The sequence below is a fragment of the Myodes glareolus genome, chromosome 17, assembly GCF_982192425.1.
Source record: "Myodes glareolus chromosome 17, mMyoGla1.1, whole genome shotgun sequence".
Lineage (NCBI taxonomy): Eukaryota > Metazoa > Chordata > Mammalia > Rodentia > Cricetidae > Myodes > Myodes glareolus.
In genome coordinates, this window is record NC_142042.1 from 38,982,531 (window position 1) to 39,004,750 (window position 22,220).

General features: G+C 38.5%; 1 long non-coding RNA gene across 2 annotated transcripts in view; it reads right to left on the bottom strand.

Moving 5' to 3' along the window:
* The window catches only part of LOC125414805 (uncharacterized), a 90,023-nt gene that overhangs the window by 5,350 nt on the left and 62,453 nt on the right, over positions 1-22,220 (bottom strand). Inside the window, exons 2-3 of one of the 2 annotated variants that reach the window (XR_007236383.3) lie at positions 4,618-4,753; positions 2,664-4,021 (exon numbers count right to left, since the gene is read on the bottom strand). This is a non-coding gene — a long non-coding RNA (uncharacterized LOC125414805). Of the gene's footprint in view, positions 1-2,663; positions 4,754-22,220 lie in introns of both variants that reach the window. The other variant, XR_015735322.1, reaches the window with a different exon arrangement.

Genomic DNA, 22,220 nt, shown 5'->3' on the forward strand with positions numbered 1-22,220 from the left:
ACTTATTGCATCACCTAAGGCTCTATGTTGGTGCACAAGCATTTCTGGGAACTAAAATGACACATGCCTAGGGCAATCGCCAGTTACTGCAGCCCTCTGACTTGGGAGAAACAGGAATTAGAAAGGTCAGTGTTCAAAATTCCTGCTTCATCTGTCTGGAGTTATATATTTTTATCTAGGAAGAGAAAAGTATGGTTACTGTAAATGGTTCGCCTCTGGCCAACTAACAAAATTAGGGCGAAGTTTATCAAAGTCACTTAGAGTTTGGAGCCAACTATCCAATGTCTTATCAGCTAAATCATTTTGTGCCCAAACTTTTTGAATAAAACTGTTACCTTAGTTAGGAGATGACCCAGCCTGCTCAACATGATACCCAATGGCCATTCAATCCATTAGAGAAGACTCAACTTTATTTCTTTCTAATTTATAGATAAATATGAATATTCTAAGTCTTTAGAATTCCTGCTCCATGGAGTTCTAGAAAGTGAAAAATTGTCTGAAGTGGTTTGAATAGTTTTCATTTCTTCCTCCTTATCTAGCATACTAGACTTATTAGGATGGTGAATCAAGTGGATATGGGTTTCTGCTAGTTTGAAGTAGAATACCGACATCTCTTTCCGCCTTATTTCAGAAAGGGAAAGACAAACCTGGGGGTCATATAAAATATAGTGCCTCGGAAATCCAATTCTGAAAGAGTAGCCTTATGCCCAGCTCCACAATTATGGTGAACAAGTAGCAGATGCTTGTGTACAATCAGCCATCTGCGCAACCGTACTTTAGAAGTGCAAGCTGAACAATAAGACTTATCTGCAGAAGGGGTTATTGGCTCTGCCAATGCATATGTAGTTTTTCACAAGCCTAGGAATTTATTGGTTTAATAAGGAATGAGGCATGCTTCCTTTGGGCAAACGTCTGTGTAATGTATTGCTGCCCAACAAATCACCCTACCTCTTAGATTCAAAGCAAGAGTTCACAAAGTTTTCCCTGCAAAAGAAAAGATGTTATGATTTTAGGCTCTTCACACCACTCAGTCTTGATTATTCAACTCTGCCACTTTTGTGCAATGTGAAAATAGTCTTAGATAACATCTACGTAAATATATATGTCTGTGTTACCCCAGATTCTGCATTTTTTAAAAATAGCTGATGTCTAGGATTTGTTCCATGAGCTCTATGCTATTTCCTGGTTTAAAAACAATTATAGTAGCTATTCTCATGAGTCTTTTGGGTGATGTGTGGCTATCTATTACTGGGCAGGCCATCTTAGTATACTATAACCACTGTCATGTAACTCGTATTTGGTCCAGAGCTGTTAGCTGACGTGACGTTTCTCCCCTGTTTGCTCCCTTCTGCTTCCTTGAAAGTAGTTCAAGCTTCTTTGAAAGGGTGTCCTCAAGACAGCAGCTGAGGCAGCCTTGATACTGGCTAAAGTAATACTGGATGAAGTGTAACAACTGGCAAAGTGTAGACTAAAGAGGTTTTGAGGGGTGGAGGGCGGGTGCACACAGCAGCATATGGCGGAAGTGCACACACAGAGAGACAGAGGAGTTCTTTTCACTGGTGCAGACAATCATCCAAAGTTTGTTAAGCAGTAAACAACAATCTCACCGCAGTAGTCTCAAGATTACACAATTCCATAAACAAGCTTTAAAAATATTTTGGACAGAAAATGGCCTTCACAGATTGCAAATAACTTTCCTATAAAATCTATGTTATTTAAAAGTTATTTTAACATATTGCAAAAATTATATTCCTAGAGCAGAAATAGAAAGGAGGATCCAAAGAACAAATAATCCCAAAATCATCAACCTAGATGAAAGAGGTTTTAGCAAGGCAAGTCAGTAGGGTGATTTACCAATGGTTTAATCTTTACTTAAATTCCTGCTATCCTGCAGAGTCTACCTTTAATGGTTTACATTAAACACACTGCCTGTCATCATGATAGACATAGTGGCCTCTGGCTTAGAATATTCTATTAGAGCTTCCTGAACAGCAGGGCACACAACCAGCACCAGACCTCATACTAACTTGTCAAGGAGTATGATGAATTGAAACCATAGATTTACTCTAATTCTGAAGAGCACTTAAAATACCTAAAGGTGTGTGTGTGTGTGTGTGTGTGTGTGTGTGTGTGTGTGTGTGTGTGCGCTTGTGCATATGTGTGTGCTTTGATGGCTAACTTCTTTCAGCTTTCCACAGACTGTGTTATCCGGAAAAAGAGGACCTCAACTTGAGGAACTGTGTCCCTCAGATTGCTGCAGGAATATTTCTCTCTGTCTCTCTGTCTCTCTGCTTCTCTCTCTCTCTCTCTCTCTCTCTCTCTGTGTGTGTGTGTGTTGGGGAAGGGGCTTTTTCTTGATGAATGATTAATGTGACAGTTCCCATCGTGGTGAGCAGTCCCACCAGAATAAGTTGGTTTAAAGTTGCTTAAGGAAGCAAAATGAGCAAGCTGAGCAAGTCATGGAGAACAAATCAGTAAACAGCATTTCCCCATGGTCTATTCTTTAATTTCGACTTATACTTACATATACACATATATAGAGTATTTATGTATTCTGGATATATATTATATATAGACAATATATATGAATTTAATAGACAGTTATTAGAAAATGCATGTTGTTTTTGGAACCTTCTAATAATACATAAAGGAAAACATCTCACCTGTTAAGCCAGTAAAAGAACTTTCACAAATCTTCTTCCTCTGGAATGGTGATGAAGTAATTGAAATGCTTTTGCATGCATTAGAATTGCAAAATGTTCACTGTCCTGTAGAACATGCTGAATTAAATTACAAGAGTTATGATACTGATGCTTGCTACATACAGGAAACGCGAGATATGGCATCTGTTGAAAGGTCTGCAGAATCTTACGCAGGGATTAGTACATTCATTCTATTTGTTTCTTCTCCAGTGAAAACAAAGAAGGAAGACTTGTAAGGGTTAGGGATGTTGTTGGCCTCCAGCGGTTTGCTGCTGAAATAATGCAAGAGGACTAAAACCCTGATTTGCCTAATCTATGATTGTCCAGTGTGAGGCTGTAAATCATCTTGGCTGTGTGTGATCCGCTACTGGGTTGTTCCTGGACATGATGTTAGGGGGATGCGCATGGTCAGCTATCCTGCTGCTGTAGGAGGTATCTCTGACTCTTGTCAAGATTACACACATAACAGGAAGGATGAAGCAGGCAATTGGGCTCCTATTTCTCTACAAAGTCCGTCTTCCGAGTCACTATATAATATCTTCCTCACATGCTAATCCACTCCCATGATGAACTGTTACAACATGCATAACATCTTCTGAGACAGAGGTTCCTCTTTATTCTATCTTGAAAATGAATTCCATACTGGAAACATTATTTCAGAATTAATCAAATCATGCTCAAGACCCAGAAATCCATTTATGCATTATTTCTCATGACTTCCTTTCTCCCTCTTCATCATTATCATAAGATTTTTGCAAGTTTCCATAGTGTACTGGTTCAGGTTGTCTACTTGACAATAAAAAAATCTTGAAGCACCTGGGAGATTGGCCTCTGGATAAACCTGTGGGGGATTCTCTTGATTTAGTTAATAAAGGGTAAAGCCCTCCCCTCTGTGGGTGTGCCATTCTTAGTCAGCGGGGTGGGGGGGGATCTTAGAGAAAAGGGGCTGAGCCCTGGTGCACAGACTGGCACTCACTGCTCTCTTCCAAATGCAGATGGTTGTGTTCAGCTCCTTCAGATGCTTGCTGTCTGACTCCCCCTCCATGATGGACTGAGCCTGGAACCCTGGGCTGTAAGACAGTCTTTCTCCCTTAAGAAGCTTTGGGCAGGTTATTTTAGCGCAGCAAGACAGAGCGAAACTGAGCCACTTAGAGTTGTCCCCTACCCATCTTTTGCTGTCATGCTTCATCTTAAATCATCAGACTTGTCCTCCAACAAATCTCCTTGCTTCCCCTGTCCTAATTTTCTCCGAATACTCACCTATTTATTTTTCTTTCCTGTCACACAACTCTCAGGCTGTCCTTCGCGTTCTTCAGCATCTGAGCATGAAGTAGATGCAAAACATTCCTATTACTAAAATAAGATAGGTTCATGTTTTAAGAATGATTTACTCTTAGTATACCAGAGTTTTGTCATCTGGAAATGGAGGTAAAATATTACCTATCTAATAATGAACAAATGTTCAACGAATTAAAAAAAGATAAACCCATAAAACTATAGACTACAAGAAAAACATATACAAATGTTTGGCCAGAAAAGTGATGCTTAAGACAAATGAGATCCAGAAGGAGGTGAAGCTAATGAAAGGAACACCTGACACGGGTGGGACGCTCTAATCAATTTCAAGCAGATTTCCTGAAAGAAATAACAACCTTTTTTTAATAATGAGAAACAAAATTGGTTGCAGACACTTTCCTTACATAACACAGTTTATGCTGAGGATTTTAATTGTTTGTTAAAATAATCAAAATTCAGAGAGTCACTGTTTACCATTATCATGGATTGAAGGAGTGGCCAATGAGTCATTATTTCCCCCAAATAACTGTATATTTATTATGCTTAAAAAATAAGAGAAGCGGTTTGGTGATTTAGCATCTCTAGTTGGTCTGTCAGGGAATAGCTTATGAAAACTGACCTGTGGTGAAAACAGAGGCAGGTTTTCACTGTCCCAGAGCAAAGAGGGGTCAACAACCCCACCCGAATTCTCATACTGTCTTCAAATGACTGAACTGAAATAAGTGGATATCCAGCAAAATTATTCTTTCACAGTTCTGCAAAAAAGTAAAAGCAGAAATTAAAACATTTTAAAATAAAAGGAACCGCTTCGTTTATGTTCTCCCCACGTAAAGATAGAACGTGTACTGTGAAACTGCTCATTTCCAATGGACAGTCCCTACGGTGAAGAAGTTAGAAATCAGCTTACCTTTTGTCCGATGTATCTTTTAATGGATCTGTGAAAAAATGGGTGAGAGAGATTCCGACTTGCTGTTGAGATTATTACTTTTATTCTGTGCTACAGAGAAAGTGGCCAGTGAGCTAAGCCGATCACAACTAGGTAACCTTACACATCTTAGAATTTTTGAAGAGTCGTCCAGGATGGTGACTAAGAATTTTATTTTGCTGTAGTGTATTTTCAACTGCATCCAGGCAAATGAAGATAAAGAGATAGGAAATAGAGCTAATTCAGAAGACTGAAATTCAAATAAAATTAAAGCAACAGCATAAACCTCCGAGTCAGGAAATGCAGGCAGAAGTGAATTCAATTTTAAATAGTAGTTAGTTGTACTTGGACTGCAGATGTAATTTGTAAGTCATGCATCAGACTGCTGGAAGAACTGTATAATAAAGTCTGTGTTTTGAGTCTCCACTGACCTTTAGCCAGGCTTCTATCCTAATATCCCTGTGGCTCCATTGAATCCATGCTTCAGTGAGAGACGGTAGAAAATATAAGATGGTGACATGCTTTGGGCAGAGAAGTTTTCCTAATGAAGAAAAAACTCATTGATTTAATGGTTAACTAAAACCCTTCTAATAGATGGGAAGTAGTGATAAGGGGGAAAATCCTGTCCCAACAAAATGAAAAATAAATATATTGAACACCAGAGTTCTGTTTGCGAACGCTTCTTTCTCTTGTCACAAAGAAAGCTAACAGCGTCACTGTCAGAGTGTGCAGCTTAGGAACAGGAGAGTCATAGTTGGTTTTTCATCAGAAGTCAAAGGCCTTGACTCTTCCTTCTTTGTAGCATATTATGCTGTTGATGAGCCAGTTTCTTCTCTTCAAAATGTAACATGACGGTAAGAATAAGGTATTGAAACAATAACTGGGAACCTTTTTAAAGGTCCACAGTAGAAAGAAATGAGGAAATCAATTTCTACCTGAAATTTTGAACTGGGAAAAGAAAACTTATTTCTTTCATAATTCTAGGTAAGCCATTTTATATTTGTTGACCTGTAAAATAACAGGGCATTTTAAAAGCATCTGATAATTTCTTTTATCGGCAAGAAATAGATCACTGATGAATATAAAATCTAAGCATGTTCTAGTTTAAACAGATTGCAAAGCAGATGTCGTGAGAAAGCTAAATAAATAATAAATACAATGAGAGGAGTCAGAATTACTCACAGAGGGAAGATGAAAGCCCTAAACATGACAACGCTGTGAACAAAACATTTGAAGATAATGCAGGATCCATAGCTCGTGGATGAAAATTCTCCTCTTCCCATACATTCCCTGGGACACATTTTATTACAAACTTAGAACCTAGTATCATGAATGTAAAGCATGGTGAAATTTTGAGATGCTATACCAATTGTCTTGCGGCACAACATCCACTTCAAACGTCCCTAATATAAACTCTACATTATGAAGATGTTGAGGTTAATAGCTTTAGTTCTTTCGTACAGATCGCTAGAAGTCTGCAAGTTAACTTGATTTGACTGTATAAACTACCCATTTAACTAATAAACCCTCATTTCTTTCTATCTTGGGCATTTTCTTTTTACATGCAGTCTAATTTCCAGAAAGCAGTTGACAGTGTTTAAACTGATCATCTTTATGGAACGCAGGATGTGTCATGAGCAACATAAACAAATACATTAATTGTCTTATCATGGTTTTATCTGACAGATGGGTCCCCAGGCACAGAGCCTAACCTTTTATTTTGACACCTGCCACATCTCGCCAGCCCTAACCCTTTTTCTTTGCCAGGGTGTTGCTGTGCGGTTCGCCATGGTTGCATTAATCTCCAGCTTTTAGAAGGCGAAATGTTGGAGCCCTTCTGAGACCCACAAGCATCAGTCAGCTGATACCACAACAGAGAGTACTCACAGATCCATCCAACATCCACGCTCTCCTGTGATCCAAACCCGTTTTCTCTGATTCCTGCGACCTACTGGTTCAATAAGATTATACTAGGCTCCTTTCAATCAAAGGCCCCATAGTGCTAACATGTGACAGGAAACATTTAATTTAGTAGTCTCTTAAACTCAGAATTAATTGGAGATTTGTTTTAAAAAGAAGCAAGGTTTTGACTTTTGGGCTAAAAGGTACATTTTGCCCTCAAACAAGATGTGCATCATATTTTGGCTTATGAGTTAGGAACAGCAGGAATACTTACATTTCAAAAGACAAAGAGCCATCAAGGCGATAACTGTGCATTGTGAAACACAACACACACACAATCTCCCACTTGCACCTTTGGTTTCTGGGGTGATTCCAGAAACCATTGTCATGTGATATGTGTCCTGGTTGGGACAGCCCAAAGCACATGTCTGGTCCATTAAAAAGAGAGGTTCGGTTCTAAAGCGTTTCACAAATCAGTGAATGTACAGAAGACAGGTGAATTATGAGGGCGCATCCATTATCGGGGTAATTTGGTGTAAATTTCAAGGGATTGTCTCCTTGAGCAAAAGCAGACTATAATGAATTATAGAAAACGCTGTAATCAATCTTAGAGGGGAGGAAGTTGGAAACAAAGAAACAGAAACCTAGATATGTAGATAAGATATAAGATTTTAGAAGCATATAGATTGTTCCGCTAGCTCAGACCAGTTTGGTTTAAAATACCACTTCTGAAATGTGCAATTTGTCTTTCCCGGGTGGCATCTGTTAGTTCTGGAATAAGCTTATTTCATAAAATGTAAAATGCCTGGGACTAAGTCTTGGTTAAGCTAAGTTTCTTAATAATTTAGAGGCCCATTTATGCCACCCTGGATATATATGCTCACTGAAAGAAGTATGGGATCTATATCTTACAACAGTCAAAGAAAAATGCTGTTTCATGCCTGAGGCTAAGGGCTATTGGAGTGAAGGTAATTATGGCAGCTTCATGTACCTCTGCAATGTCAGCAGTTCTTTCTTCTTTACTGATCCCTTATTAACATGACTCAGCGCGACCGTACATATTCCTCTTTCTTCCCAGCTTTCACAGGTCACTCTGAGGTCCCAATGCCTCTGATCTGCCTTGGGATGCTACAGAAAAATCCTAATGTACCGAATCTAAACCCAGAGACAAAACAGCAACAACAATAATACGTCCAGCTCAAATGTTAAGGCATAATGACCAAGTTCACAGGTTACTAGTTACGCTGTGGCCCTAGTCCCACCAGCTGTGGAGAGGAATCAGAGATAGTATGTGTGTAGATGTGGCAATTTGGTTGGCGTGCATTCTTGATGATGGTGATTCTCCTAGAGAAGATACCTGAAAATTTGAACAATACTCAGAATGTAGTCCAGGTACTGGAAGGGATCTGCACGCTGCTCATTACCCACCCAGGGCAATGAACACACTGAAGACTATGATTCAGGAAACCTGTAGCTCTCTGCTAAGGATCTCTGACAGCCTCTGAATCTCACAATTAAATATGAGACTACTTTTTTTTGCCTAACTTGTTTCTTAAATTTTTATAATAACTCAATTATCCATATTGATTTTTTTTTAAAAAAAGTGGTAATGACTGTGAACATATTAGCGGTGGGTAAGAAGGCAGAATTTCAAAGGGTTAGACTACTCAGACTGTTTCAGACTGCCCCTCTGGCTGATTAATGTATAAAGATCAAATCTTCATGATAAAATTATAATTCTCTGAACACTGGGTGCCTGCTCAGAAAGCAGACAGTGTAATGGCACAACTCACTAGCTCACATTATCATCAGTAATAAGAAGGCAAAATAGAATGGATTTCGAAAACTAGTAATAGGCTAATCAAAATTAAGTCATTATATTTTTCTCATTTTCAAGTAACTCAGTGGGTTAAAGTGTTTGGCATGCAAGCTTGAGCATCCTCAGGACCTGTGGAAAGCCAGACACAGTGCTGTGGGTCTGTGCTCGGAGCACCCCTGCAGTGTGAGAGGAGGTGAAGACAGGGATTCCTCAGAAACTTGTTGTTCAGCTAGCTTGGCATAGACAGGCAGGGAACAACAAAGAGAACCTGTCTCAAGGTGGGTAATGAAGATCAATACCCGAGGCTGTCCTTGTGTTGTGGCACTCATACATAGTAACACACATGCACGCGCGCACACACACACACACACACACACACACACACACACTCAGAGTTACACACACTAAGACTAAAAATTTATCTATCATCTACCTATCTATATCTATCATCTATCTATCTATCTATATATCTATCTATCTATCTATCTATCTATATCTATGTATTTATCATCTGTGATCCCACTAACATCTGAAAAGAATCAAGTGTATATACTCAATGTTATAATAGCTATATTTATTTGAATATTATTATTCATAATATTATGGACATTTTTCAAACAGTAGTTAAAACCTAAATTTACAAAGATTTCTTCAGGACATAGTCTGTTCTTGAGGTTTGAAGCTAAACTGATTGTGAATGCTACTTAAATATACTTATTTAGTATAACACTTTAAAAACTACCAAGAGGAAGTCCATATTTAATACATTAATGAAAATATATTAAAGGGGAAAGATACCCAAAAGCAGGAGAGAGGGTTTCAGGATAAACTGTTGAAAACAACTTCATGGAATTCATGCATCATTTAGATTTATAGATTTAGATTTATAGATTATATTGAGAAATGGGGAGAGGGAACTACCCGATTTCAGGCAAATAAATCCCCCAATGAAAATCATAGAACAGGTCATTTATGTTTACAAGTGCATTGATGTATACATACAGAAATGTGAGAAAATTAAGGCATCTAGAAAAAATAAAACCAATAAAATTTAGAAGTCTAAAATTGGAAACTGCAAAAGATTTTTGTAGCTTCTACCACCTATTAGTGATATTAGATTGTTAAAATTGGACATTTAGAAACGGAAGAGCTGGACCAGTGTGCTGGTTCGGCAAGTAAAAGTAGGAACTTGCCACTCAGCCTAAAGACCTGAGTTTGACTCCTGGAACCCAGTGGTCAAAGGGGAGAATTGACTCTCACAGTTTCCTTCTGAAGTCCTCATGTTCTGTGCTAAACACACAGGACCACAAACATGTACCTCCACACATACACGCACACACACACGCATACACACTTGCACAAACATGCATGCACAGACACACACAGCAACAAAATGAGAGCATAAAATGAAATAGAAATGCCTATTACAAAATAACACTTTCCATCATATATAACAAAGGCACATTACAAGAGTAAAGTGCTCAAAACATTATTTCTTCCAACTACAATGCAATGCAACATGCTAATTGAAGTTTTGTAAACCTCTTAAACATTCCAAGGTATAAAATCACTATTTAAATAATATTACCATGCTCTCCTGTGGCCACCTGGCATCTCAGTTTAGTGCAGAGCAAAATAAATGGCAAGAGAATTGCTTCCTTAATGAACAACTTTATAACCTCAACAGTTTAATCCCTTTGCAATAAAACATACTAATTAAATTACAGAATTAACACAGAGCATTAAGAAAATTTGGACTATTGTCTATAAACATGGTGCCTTACTTAGAAAAATCAACTTGGTAAGAATTTCATCCCTTAATTTAGGAATTTAAAACTACAATATTGTTAATAAAGAAACATAGTGAATCCCCTGCAAGTTTGTGGTCTTTCAGCCTTTAACCGTGGCACAGAGTCTAAGGGCAAAGTAGTGGGAAAGTTTTTTAATAGATAGGATTGAAATCAATGATGTAGTTATCCCGAAAGCTGACAAAGCATGCCAGTCTAAGGAGGTCACTGTGTGGGACGCTAAACAAGAACACTGTGGTACTACAAATGCATAGGCTGGGACCAATCCCAGCCTAGGATTTGGAGGCAAGGATAGTATTGAAATCAAAGTGGTAATTGCAAACAGCCATCTTCACGTACACAAAGTGAAACTGAAACTGAAAAATAGGAACACTCTATCCCAAATTTGGGATAGAAACTAGGTATCTAAGTCACTTGAAAAACAAACAAACAAACAAAAAAAAACCCAGAAACCTCAGTTGCTGAGGGGAAGGGTGGGGGAAAGGGGCAATAAAAGTATATAAAAATTACCAAAAAAGAAGGGATTAATATGGAGATGAAGAAAATACGTCTAGATGTGGCTTATGACCTCCTCTGAAGTTTTTCTGAGTCCAGGGCAGATGTGAAAAGAGTGTATTGAACACCTACAAAAACTACAACACAATGGATTGGAGCTTTCTTTCTGGGGATTGAAAGTTTTAAAACCAAAGATTGGCACTTCCATTGTGTTTGCTGGTGAAATTTCCTTTGTTTCCTCTGGTGTTTCAGCTACTTACCACCACAATTCTAGTCATTGATTTGGTAAACATATTGCACTGATGGTTGATATTTGAATCCTTCATATTTTTTTCATTTTGTCTTTTACTTTGCAATATGTTTATGAAGTTTTCTTTTTGATATGTAGGAAAAAGTTAATTTTGTGTCTCCTGTGGTGACTTCTTTACAGAACTCACATAAGGCATTAGTCCTAGTTTCTTTTATACTGAATGGCCTATCACTCCTCGTTGGATTGAAGCTCTACGTTGAGGAAACCTGTATAAGTTAGAAACACTTATGGGATGCTAAGGAAAAGGCAGGGAAGGTAATTTTTCAGTACTTTCTCTTTTTATGTAAGATTAATTAATTAGGCAAATGCAACCTAAATCAAGCAAAATCTCAGTTATTTTCCCAAGAAGCACCTTTGCAAAGAGGCCATTCATGTCCTTTCCCCGGCTGGAAAAGACACAGCGATCCAGTTGATCTGACATTAATCTCTAGTTACCCTTCATGCTTCTTCTGGTTGCTTTTATTTGTTTATTTGTATGTTTAGGATTCCTCACAGAAGTGAGACAATAAATTTCAAGAGATGGTTCTTCCCTTTCGTCATGTGGGTTCCAGGAATTGAACTCAGATCCCTTGGGCTTCGCAGGAGGCAACTTTGTCCAATGAGTGATGCTCAGTGATAGTTCATGCTTATCCACAACTGCCCATTTACTTTTAAGACTCTTTTTATTTAATATTAGCCGTGTCCTCTGTCTATGTTCACCCCTCCCATGCTTTCAGTTTGGTTTCCTCTCTCTAAATGTTTCTGTTAAGAGCCCTTTGAATATCAAACTCGGGAGCTGCTCTCAGAGTCAATTATAAACCTCCCTTTGAGCCTTGATGTTATTGATCAACTTCCTTGATATGTCTTCCTAACTCCATCTTCCTGCTTTGTTCGGGAACATACACCTTTCCCAAGGATCAGCTTTTTCCCCTTTTCTTATCATGCTGGAGATAAAGCTTTCTCGCAAGCCTCCTCTTGTATCTCAGCCAGACATTTCCCAAAGCATTACCTCACACCATGCTGACATCTACTTGATGTCTAGACGTCCACATCTCAAAAGTCCACACGTCCAAATGTTTCTCAGCACACACTTTCCCAGTCCTTCCCTCTGAGAACAGGCTCCTGTCTTAATTTGGCTTACATCTCCCCTAAGGTTCATATGCTGGAGGTTTGCTCTCTAGGTTGGAGATTTGGGACTTAGTGTGGACCTGTGAAAGAGTACTATCCCAGAAGAGCTGAGGATCCTGGAAGGGGGAGGGATAATGGCAGGGTCTTGGACACACTCCCACATTCCCCCAGAAGAGAATGAAACATTTCTACTGGGGTTCTGATGAGATTTTAAAAGAAGTTTATTTTAAAAGTTTGAAGCTGGCCCCACCAACACTGACATCCTCTGTGATGTACTGAATTCTTCTTTTCACAAGCCACCTCCTCATTGTTATTGGCCATGAGGCAACCACGGGCAGAAGGACTCCATATTTCCCCAACAGCCTGCAACATGATCTCAAGTCATGAGCCAGTCAGCATTTCTTACAAAAGGAAAACATCACCATGCCATTAATTACTTTAAGCATTTCACTTCAATTTGCTAAAAATATACTAAAGCAGTTCTTAATCTATGGACATATTACCATAGGGTTTTTGCATTTATAACTGCTCTGGATTTTGCTTCAGTTCTATTTTGGTGTCCATTCCCTCCTCTGAATTCCCAATTTTTTGCCATTAATCTTTAATTTAACTTGAAACCAACAGTGATTTTTTTTCTCTAAGCCTACCTATATCCATTTTGAAAAACCTGTTTCTGTTCTATAGCCCTCCATGACTTTTAGTAAGAATTCTCAACCATTTTTAACATTTCAATCATTTAGCCAAATATGCTTGCCTAGTCTACTTTCTTTGTATTCTACATCTATTTTTTAATTTCTAACATATATTTGATTATTTATTTTTATTTATTGTTGTACGTGGTGTGACGTAGTGTATATATGATGAGAAGAAGACAACTTGAATGAGTCGGTTCTCTCTTTCCACCATGTGGGTTTTGGGCATGGAAGCCAGGTCCTCCTGCTTGGAGGCAAGTGCCTTAACCTATTGAGTCATCTCATCCTCCCTTATTCTATATCTTTTAAGACATTGTTTCACATAGCCCTTCAACCCATACTGCAGTCCCAACAACCAGACAGCGAGGACTTTGTGCTATTAATCTGTGTCTCCTAGAATGTTTCATAATGCTGAGGGTGGGAAGGGGATGCACTAGCTTTGGTGACCATTCTGTCCCTGGCGCTGTCACATCCCCACATACAGGCTTTCAGTCTGTGTGTTCCCTGGAATCACTGGGGAGATTCTGAGAAATACTCAGCCTCCGCCTACAGAGATTCCAATTTAATTGCCTCGGGTGGGATTCAGTAAATGGTATTTTTAAACGTTCCCCAGACAATCTGAAGTACGCCCAAAGTTAACTTTTGAGCTAGAGTAAAGTGTAGGCTGTGGAAACTTGAATTTTGAATTTAGTTTAAGATTAATTTTCATGTACTATATTTACCTCAACAATCAAATCCACCCAAACGAATCATTTAGCCATGTCCCATGCATGAGATTTTGATACTTAATAGATCTACCGCTAATGGGAAATGTAGGCAGAAAAAAAGTACTCATCTTAACACAAAATTTAGCGTTTTGAATCTATGCATAATTAGATTAGAATATTTAAATGAACATGTCATAGGACCAGAAAGAAAACATTCAAGGCACACACATGTAGGCCTTTTCTTATCTATTTATTTAAACAGCATTCCATCACATTTGATTGTTTATAATTGCAGTTTTCATGAGGACTAAGGTAAGCCCAAGTCATGCGATTTTAAATTTGAGAGGTTATTGATCTTTCGTATGTCTTGTGTATGTCATTCACCATATTGATCAGTTTTAGAGCCAAAGACCCTGAGAAGATCTTCAAGCTCCATGCAGGTTTTGTGTCCCCTAGGCTTTAAAGGCCCCAAATTGCCCTTACCAGGGAGACTCCCCTAAGTTCACGGTTTCTTTCAATTTGCCATTGTTTTTATAGGCAGATACAACCCATACTTAGAAAATGTAGTAGAGCTTAATTCTAACCAAACAACAAATATATACTGTTTAATCTGTACTTTAGAAAACAATTGACTTAATGAAAACAACACTGCAGATTCAGCTATTAGCTAGTTAGGAAACATTAATCATTTTAAAATGTGTATGTTTGTGTGTTGGTAAGTTCTTCTTTTGTCATTCCTTCTCGTCCTGCATGCAGAGTGTCAGAAATTCCTTTGTCCCTCTTGATCACTCAGAGGGACATGCGGGTGAAGGAACAAAGAGTCCTCATTTCTTTTTTTAAGTTGAGTCTAGAAACCTGAGGCTGGAGCTGTAGGCCAGTTAGTAGAATGCATGTTTGTGGCCCTGGCTTAGATCTACATCACTTCATGATGCCAGGTTGAGGAGTACACATCTGTAATCCCAGGCCCAAGTGTTTGGAGACAGGAGGATCAAGAAACAGTTCAACCTCAGTTTCATAGTGAGTTCAAGACCAGCCTGTGATAGGTGAGTGATTGCCTTAATAACAATAACAATAACAACAACAAAACTAAGTTAGAAAACCTGGAACCTGTGCAGAATGAAGAGTGCTCAACATTTAGGAAGACATTTGAGGGAAATCCCTCATTTCTACTCTAGTCCAGGACAGAGTACTTGGAGCCAACAGAAATCATACAAATGTGAAGGAGGAGAAATAGTGGATTACAAGCTTTCAGAACCTGTCTGTGGGTTTAAATCCCTCTCCTGATATCCTGGGATAAAAAGATTCTTGCATTTGCTTAGGAAACTACTCCAAGGTTTACCTCCTAACATCTAAGCAGAGTCTCTTCGCTTCCATTGCTTATGAGGAACCCTAATCTTGGATGACCTCCCAGCTTCGCATTTTACATCTTCACTTACATAATCTTGTCTTAGCATAATTTAATGGATTCTAGGAACAAGGTAATGTAGCACGAATAACAAAAACCCAGAGACAGAAATGGGGGTTCAAGCTGAAGATTAGAAAAGCAAAACATCAAGCCAGTAGAGAAGTCTTAACCTCTACCAAGGCTGGGCTACTACAGTTTGAGCCCTGAGCCTCTGTCTCCTCTCGTTTTATATTCCCCATTAGTGCTGGGATTAAAGGTGTGAGACACCACCACCTGAATTGTTTCTGTGCTGATCTTGTGTAGCCCAGGGTGGCTCTGAAGTCACAGACATCTATCTGCCTCTGTCTCCCAAATCCTGAGATTAAAGGTGTTTGACACCACTGCCTGGCCTCTACTGGCTTTGTTTTACCCTCTGATCAAGCTCTCTTTATTAAAATATAAATAAAATATCACTGTATGGTAAAAAAAGGCTGCTGCCTTCTGCCTTGGACAAGTTGTAAAGATTTAGCCCTAACTCCATGTCTTGAAGCTTCACTTTCCTTCTTGGAAGCGTTCACACTTGATAGCAAATCTCCCCTGCCACTTAAAAGATCATAGATTCTCTTCCTATTTTTACTATTGTTCTTTTCCCATTGCAAGTGTGTTTATAGCTTGCATACATGTGCGTGCGTGCGTGCATGCGTGCTTGCATGTGTGGAAGCATGATCGTGTGTGTGCAGGTATCCATCATGTAGGTGAGCATGTATGTGTAAGACAGAGGCTGATTTCCATAATCATTCTTGATCTCTGCTTTTCCACCTTATTCATCAAGACAAGGTCACTCAGCCAATATCCAAACTTGCTGATACAGCTAGTCTTGCTAGTCAGTCTGCTCTGGAAAATCACAGTTCCTGCCCGCTCTCAGCATTTGTATGGATTCTGGGAATATAAACTCAGCTCCTTACACTTGTGCACAAGCAGCTAGTTCCTTAACCACAGAAGCACCTAGATGCCCTGTTTTGTCCCCCCCACACTTACCCAAGAAACCTTTTCCTCCATGGTCTATTAAAATAATGATTTTGAGTGTTACTCTACATCAAATACAGTTTTGAGATCAGTGTCGATGAAGTCCTCATTATGCATATGAGGAGTTCAGTGGCACAGAAGAGCTGACTAACAAAACCAAAGTCACACAGAATTTCAATGGCAAAGACGAAAAGTCCAGTCTCCTTATTGGGTTGTCACTAATATGGATTTACAACTGTACTGTATAAGCCTGAATCCTACCTTCTTTGGGAATCACATGGCATGGAGTAACCCTTGTAAAGATCTCTGCATCAGTTATTAAGTTTATAAAATAGGAGCAATTATAGTTACTTCACATACTGATGTATTAGGTTTGCTGACATATAGACGACACCGTGCCAAGCAGTCAGAAGTGTTTTAGTTAAAGGGGTTACTGCTACTGTATGTATATCACCTCCATCTCTTTCTTGGCTCCCAGTGCTTGCATTCCATATCTGTTCGCCCAAATCTGCTTGATGCCTAAATGTTCCATAAATATCTTAATTCAGCAATGTCTTCCCAGTCTAATATTCTATACTTGTGTACTGATGAATAGCATCACCCCACAAAGTTTTCTTCTGAATTTAGACTACCCCAGCAATGAGTTTCTCTCTATTTTATATCTTTATATTTTACTACCTCTTCCTGTCCCTTGTACCAAGTAAAGCAGACAACTCAGTTGCAGATAGGATGAAATAGTGATTTTCATCCACACATGTTAAAGAGTGCTAAAGTATCCCTATTGTGTGCTAAAGTAGCCCTATTATGTGTTTAAGTCACCCTATTATGTGCTAAAGTAGCCCTATTGTGTGCTAAAGTATCCCTGTGTGTGCCAAACAAGACAATGATGAATCTCTGCTCTCAGTGATCTCCCAGTGTAATTCAGAAATCAAATACATTAACAGGAAGTTCAAACACTGAAAAGAGTATTTCTAGAAATGTATTTTGTATACTATTAAAATGAAAACAGGATACGGATTGTGGACAATATGCAAAGGAAAGGATTCCAAAGCTCAGTCTATCTGATCTGGGACTAGAGATATTGGGATAACCGAAGTTAAGGGAGAGTGTTTCTCAGCTAAACAATTTAATCAGCTACAGGATAAATATAGATAACAATGTATTTCAAAATAAAGTAGTGAACGCTTAGAAGGAGACACGGTGTATTTTTGAAGCGCAGACGAGCTATTGGTAGTTGAAGGATATCAAAATCAGGGAGTAACTCAGGGAATCAATTCAGCATTTCTACAACTTTCTCTATTTAATTTGAATTTTGTTATCATGGAAGAAGCCCTTGTCAAGGTTCTCTGCAGTCACTACCTTCAGTCTGAAGTTGATCTCAATTGGGTTTGATCATCAGTGACCATATAATTCAACTTGCCTCCTGCTGCCTGGCTGCTGCTCTGGCTCTATGAAATCAAATGTAACATATCCTTTTATACCTTAACTGTTAACATACTCATGTTCCTCTCAATTTTTTACCAGGAAGGGTGGGCAGTGTTTACCTTAAAACAATCTTTATCATCAAATATCAGTCTAGTAATTTATCAAACACATTATCAAGTTAGTATGAAGCTGTATTTGGTGACTCCAAAAACAGAACACTAGAGTTAAGGATGAAATTAACATTTAATTAAATAAGTCATGCATTGATACTAATAGTGTAATGATTATAAAATACCTCCAAAGCTTTATGAAAGCAGTCAAATTATACTTGGTTGAGATTTTCCTTTGCCTACAATGGGTTTATAAAACCCCATTATTAGTAGGAACAATGAATTGCCTACATATAATATATAATAATATACATAAAAATTCAATAAACTATAGGCATTCCTGATAATCATTTGGTCTTTAAATTTTCTTCATTGATTATATTAAAATAACCTAAGGGTTTCTATGGGCAGACAATTAAGCAATTAGACTTCCAAGGCTTGCTGACTACAAAATTCTGTGGTTTCTCTGTATCTTTACAAAGGTAGCTGTGTTAAACAAAACAAAATATCACAGTCTAGGTGACCCAAGCAACAGAATTAACATTTCCCAAATCAAGAGGTTATATATTCAAAGTCTGAGTAGTAACATGATTAGATTCTGGTGAGGGCCGACTTGTGAGACTGTAGATGTCTGTTTTCTGGGATAGCCAGAGTGAGAGAAGGAGAAGGGTCTAGGAAGAAGGTGGTAACAATGATGAAAAATTAGTAGGAGGTACAGAGAGAAGCACTTGTATTTCTCCTTGAAATCATGGGGTCACTGCCCGCCTTTCTGATCTCATCTAAAGCTAAAATATCCTAAAAAGACTTATATCCGAATACATCACATTGTAAGGAAAAAAATGGGGACATGGTTTTCCACAGTACTCTCTGCAAACCCCGTCCCAATACATACTCCGCACTATCCTGTTACCTCTGTGGGGTTGACATCTGTGTCACACTGCAGGCTGCGGGGGAGGTCTAGTCCCAACAACAGCCAGTGGAGGTGATGCAGACAGTGACACTGAGTGGAACTCTTAAGATCTCTGAACGCAGCAGTAGCTGGGAGCACTTTTCCTAATACGTCATGGATGCCCACAGCCCAGCAGTTCTGTCATCTCGAATCCAAGGCAACTGACAGCATCCACTCATTTTGTCCTATTTTATTCCCTTGAGTGTAGAGAGTCAGATATCTCTTCACATAGGCCAAAAAATTTACCAAATACCTCCACCACAAAATATTATTTTCACCAGAAAGGAATCCATTTATCTTTCTTTCATTTATTTCTCATTTCCTTTCTTCCTTTCTTCATTTCACCCTCCCTTTGTCTCCCTCCCTCCCTTTTTTCTTTATTTCCTTCAGTCCTTCCTCTTTCTCTTCCTCCCTCCCTCTCTCCCTATTTTCCTATATTTTTCTCCTTCTTCCCATTCTTCTTCGTCTCTATTTTCGTCTTCTCTGCAGTAATATGAAGAACGTGAGAATTTACCAAATCTTCATATTGCAGTTCCTTTTTCCTTCGCCAAGCTTCCTTCAGTTCACCTGCATCTTTCACATTTTCCAATAATCAGGAGGAAGGAACCACACTGATTCTTTAGCACATTGCTTACAGACTTCCACGGTGAAATATCCCGTTGCATCCACCCAAGGTCTCCCAATGACAAAACACCAGTACACAAGTCTGCCAAACTCTTTACCACTCAGCAATAACATTCCTAAAAATGTGTCCATTCCACCCGAGGCCTCACTAGAATTACATGTAACATTTCTGGTGGACATGTCAAAATTCTTTCAGTCTCCTATGCATCATCGAATTCCAAATCGTCTTCATTTTAAGGGATGTGTCACAAAATCATCCCATCCCTTATCCATATCTTTTCATGTTGTCATCAGTCCAGAATAAAAAGTATCAAACATCTGAGGTTTAAATAGCATAAATTTATTTCCTGTAAGTTCTATAGGACGAGGGCCCAAAATTAAAGTTCAAGCATGGTGGGTGTTAATCTGAGACCTTTTCTTTTCCTAATTGAAGGTGTAAGTCACAAACAATCCCACACCAGTTTGGAATTATGATTAATAGAATGGTTATTTATTCAAAGGGGAAAAACTTACAGATCACCGTCCCGGACAACGGCACCTCTGCAGGATCAGGAAAGGAGTCTAGGAGCCGGAAGAGGAGATGGAAGCCAGAGAGAGAATGGAGGACAGCCGCTGCTTTTTTAGAGAGAGAGAGAGAGAGAGAGAGAGAGACCATGCCCCAGTGGGCTGGTATCTCAGCGGCTATTGGCTGAAGGAGCAGAAGGAGCTCCCGCAGCACCTAATAAGCCTGTTTTCCTCACTACATGTGGACACTTCTTTAAAGGAACATGACTGAAAAGAATGTGTAGGTTCTTAAGGTGTCTCTTATTTAAGGTCACCAATCTCATCATGACGTCTCTGCCTCTGCCTTCATAAGCACAGCTAGGTCCAATGATCTCATAAAAAAAACTCTTCTCCAAACATCATCATATCAGACATTCATGCTTTGATACATGAACGGGAAAGGAACAATCTAATGCACCAAGTACATGTATTTTCAAGATACTTTCTGTTCGTGAAAAAATTTTGACTATAAAAATATTTTTTTGAAAAAATCTATGATACTTCTAAGAACGATTGTAATGGATATGTTTATCTTTTATCTGTAAAATTGTTTTCGTGAATTTTCCTTAGGGTTGTGTGGTGAACACCCTGTACATCTACTTCTTCAAGTCAACATATTCTATTTTGCTCTCAGTTCAACATTTTTTGCATATGAGAAAGATAACTGCTTAAAATACACTAAATTTAAAGTTATATAAATGAGTGAAACATTTTCTTCAAAATTTATTAGAAGGAACTGCCATCTTAATGAGGACACTGTAAGGTCTCAACTGACCAAATTCAATAGTTCATATGAAACTAAAAGTTAGCTGTAAACAGTGACATACTGCTTAGTTTGACTGTGTAAAAAAAAACCACTTTTTTTTAAAAAAAAATTGAGAGTCTGTCAACTTCAAAATTATAAAAACAGACTTAAATAGATCTGAATATTCAAAATCTTAAATTTAATAAAAGTCACACTTAAGACAACCAGAGTAAATAAGTACATATTTTTAAAAATAGAAATTAGGAACCAGAGAAGGCTCAGCGAAGGGCTCAGTTGTTAAGAGCACTGGTTGCTCTTCCAAAGGACCCAGATTTGATTCCAAATACCCACATGCAATTTACGACTCTTTGTAACTCCAGTTACAGGTGATTCAGAGCTGCCTTCTAGCTTCTTTGGGCATCTGGCATGTACATCGTACACAGATACACATACAGGTAAAACATTCATACACGTGAAATTAAAAAAAAAGAAAAGAAAATTAAGAACTGAAAATCGAATGTTCATATGATCAAAAACCTCTTCCTTGATTTTAATGTAAATCCATGGTGTTTATTCCTTGACTATTCAGTGAAATAAATATTATACCAAATATAAAATGTCTAGGCTGTGGTAGGATTTAACCAGGTGCTAAAAATAAATGTGTTTCTCTAGAGCTTGCCTTACCAGTGCATTGTAGCCTGTTTCTTACTATTGCATTAGGACTATTCTTCTGGTTCCCTGTAGTTTGAAAAGTTATACTATCAATTTCTAACAGAAAATACTGGTGATCTACTGTTGACTATCGTAGCTAATTTTTTTAAGTATGAATATACTAGACTGTTCATTTGGGTCTAATAACTCAAACTGCACAAATCTAAGAGGTAACAAGGAAATGATCACAGTGCACAGCGTTGCTTTCAAGTCTGAAGAAAACTGCTTTTTAAAGACATATTTCAAACTTTATCTTTGGAAATTTAAATTGCCCAGATTTTGTGAGTTAAGAAAAAAGTATTTTTGTTTATTTATTCACTTACATTGGAGGATTTCATTCGTTTTTGTTCTTTTGGGATAGAGTTTCTCTGTTTAACAGCCCTGTCTGTCCTGCAACTTGCTCTGTAGCCCAGGCTGGCCTCAAACTCACAGAAGTATGCCTGCCTCTGACTTCGGAGTGCTGGGATTTAAGGCATGTGCACCACACCAGATTTAGCAGTTAATTAATTACGTGATTGATTAAAAATGAACAAGTAGTCTCGAGAAGAACTGTTTGTGTCACTATGGGTTCCCTCTGTCAACTTTTTCACAGTCATCCCATCTTTTTTAAGACGTTTCCAATATTTCTCCACAATTGTTTTTCCTTTTTGAATGAAAAAAAAAAGGAATACATAACTGCTTCTTAAAGGTCGAGGTGTTTATAATAGATATAAAGGAGACAACAGACAGAGACTGGGACATCTGGGAGAGTCCAGAGTAAACATGTCCACACTGAGCCAGGCCATGTGAGGATAGGAGGAGGAAAGAGGAAGAGAAGAGCAAGAGAAGAGCAGCCAACACAGACAAGTGGTATCTACCAGGAGACTGACCAGGAGATTGGTGTAGCTAAAATGGCTGAGTTATGTAGGTGCCAGAGGAGCTGGAGAGAGGGAAAGCCAGG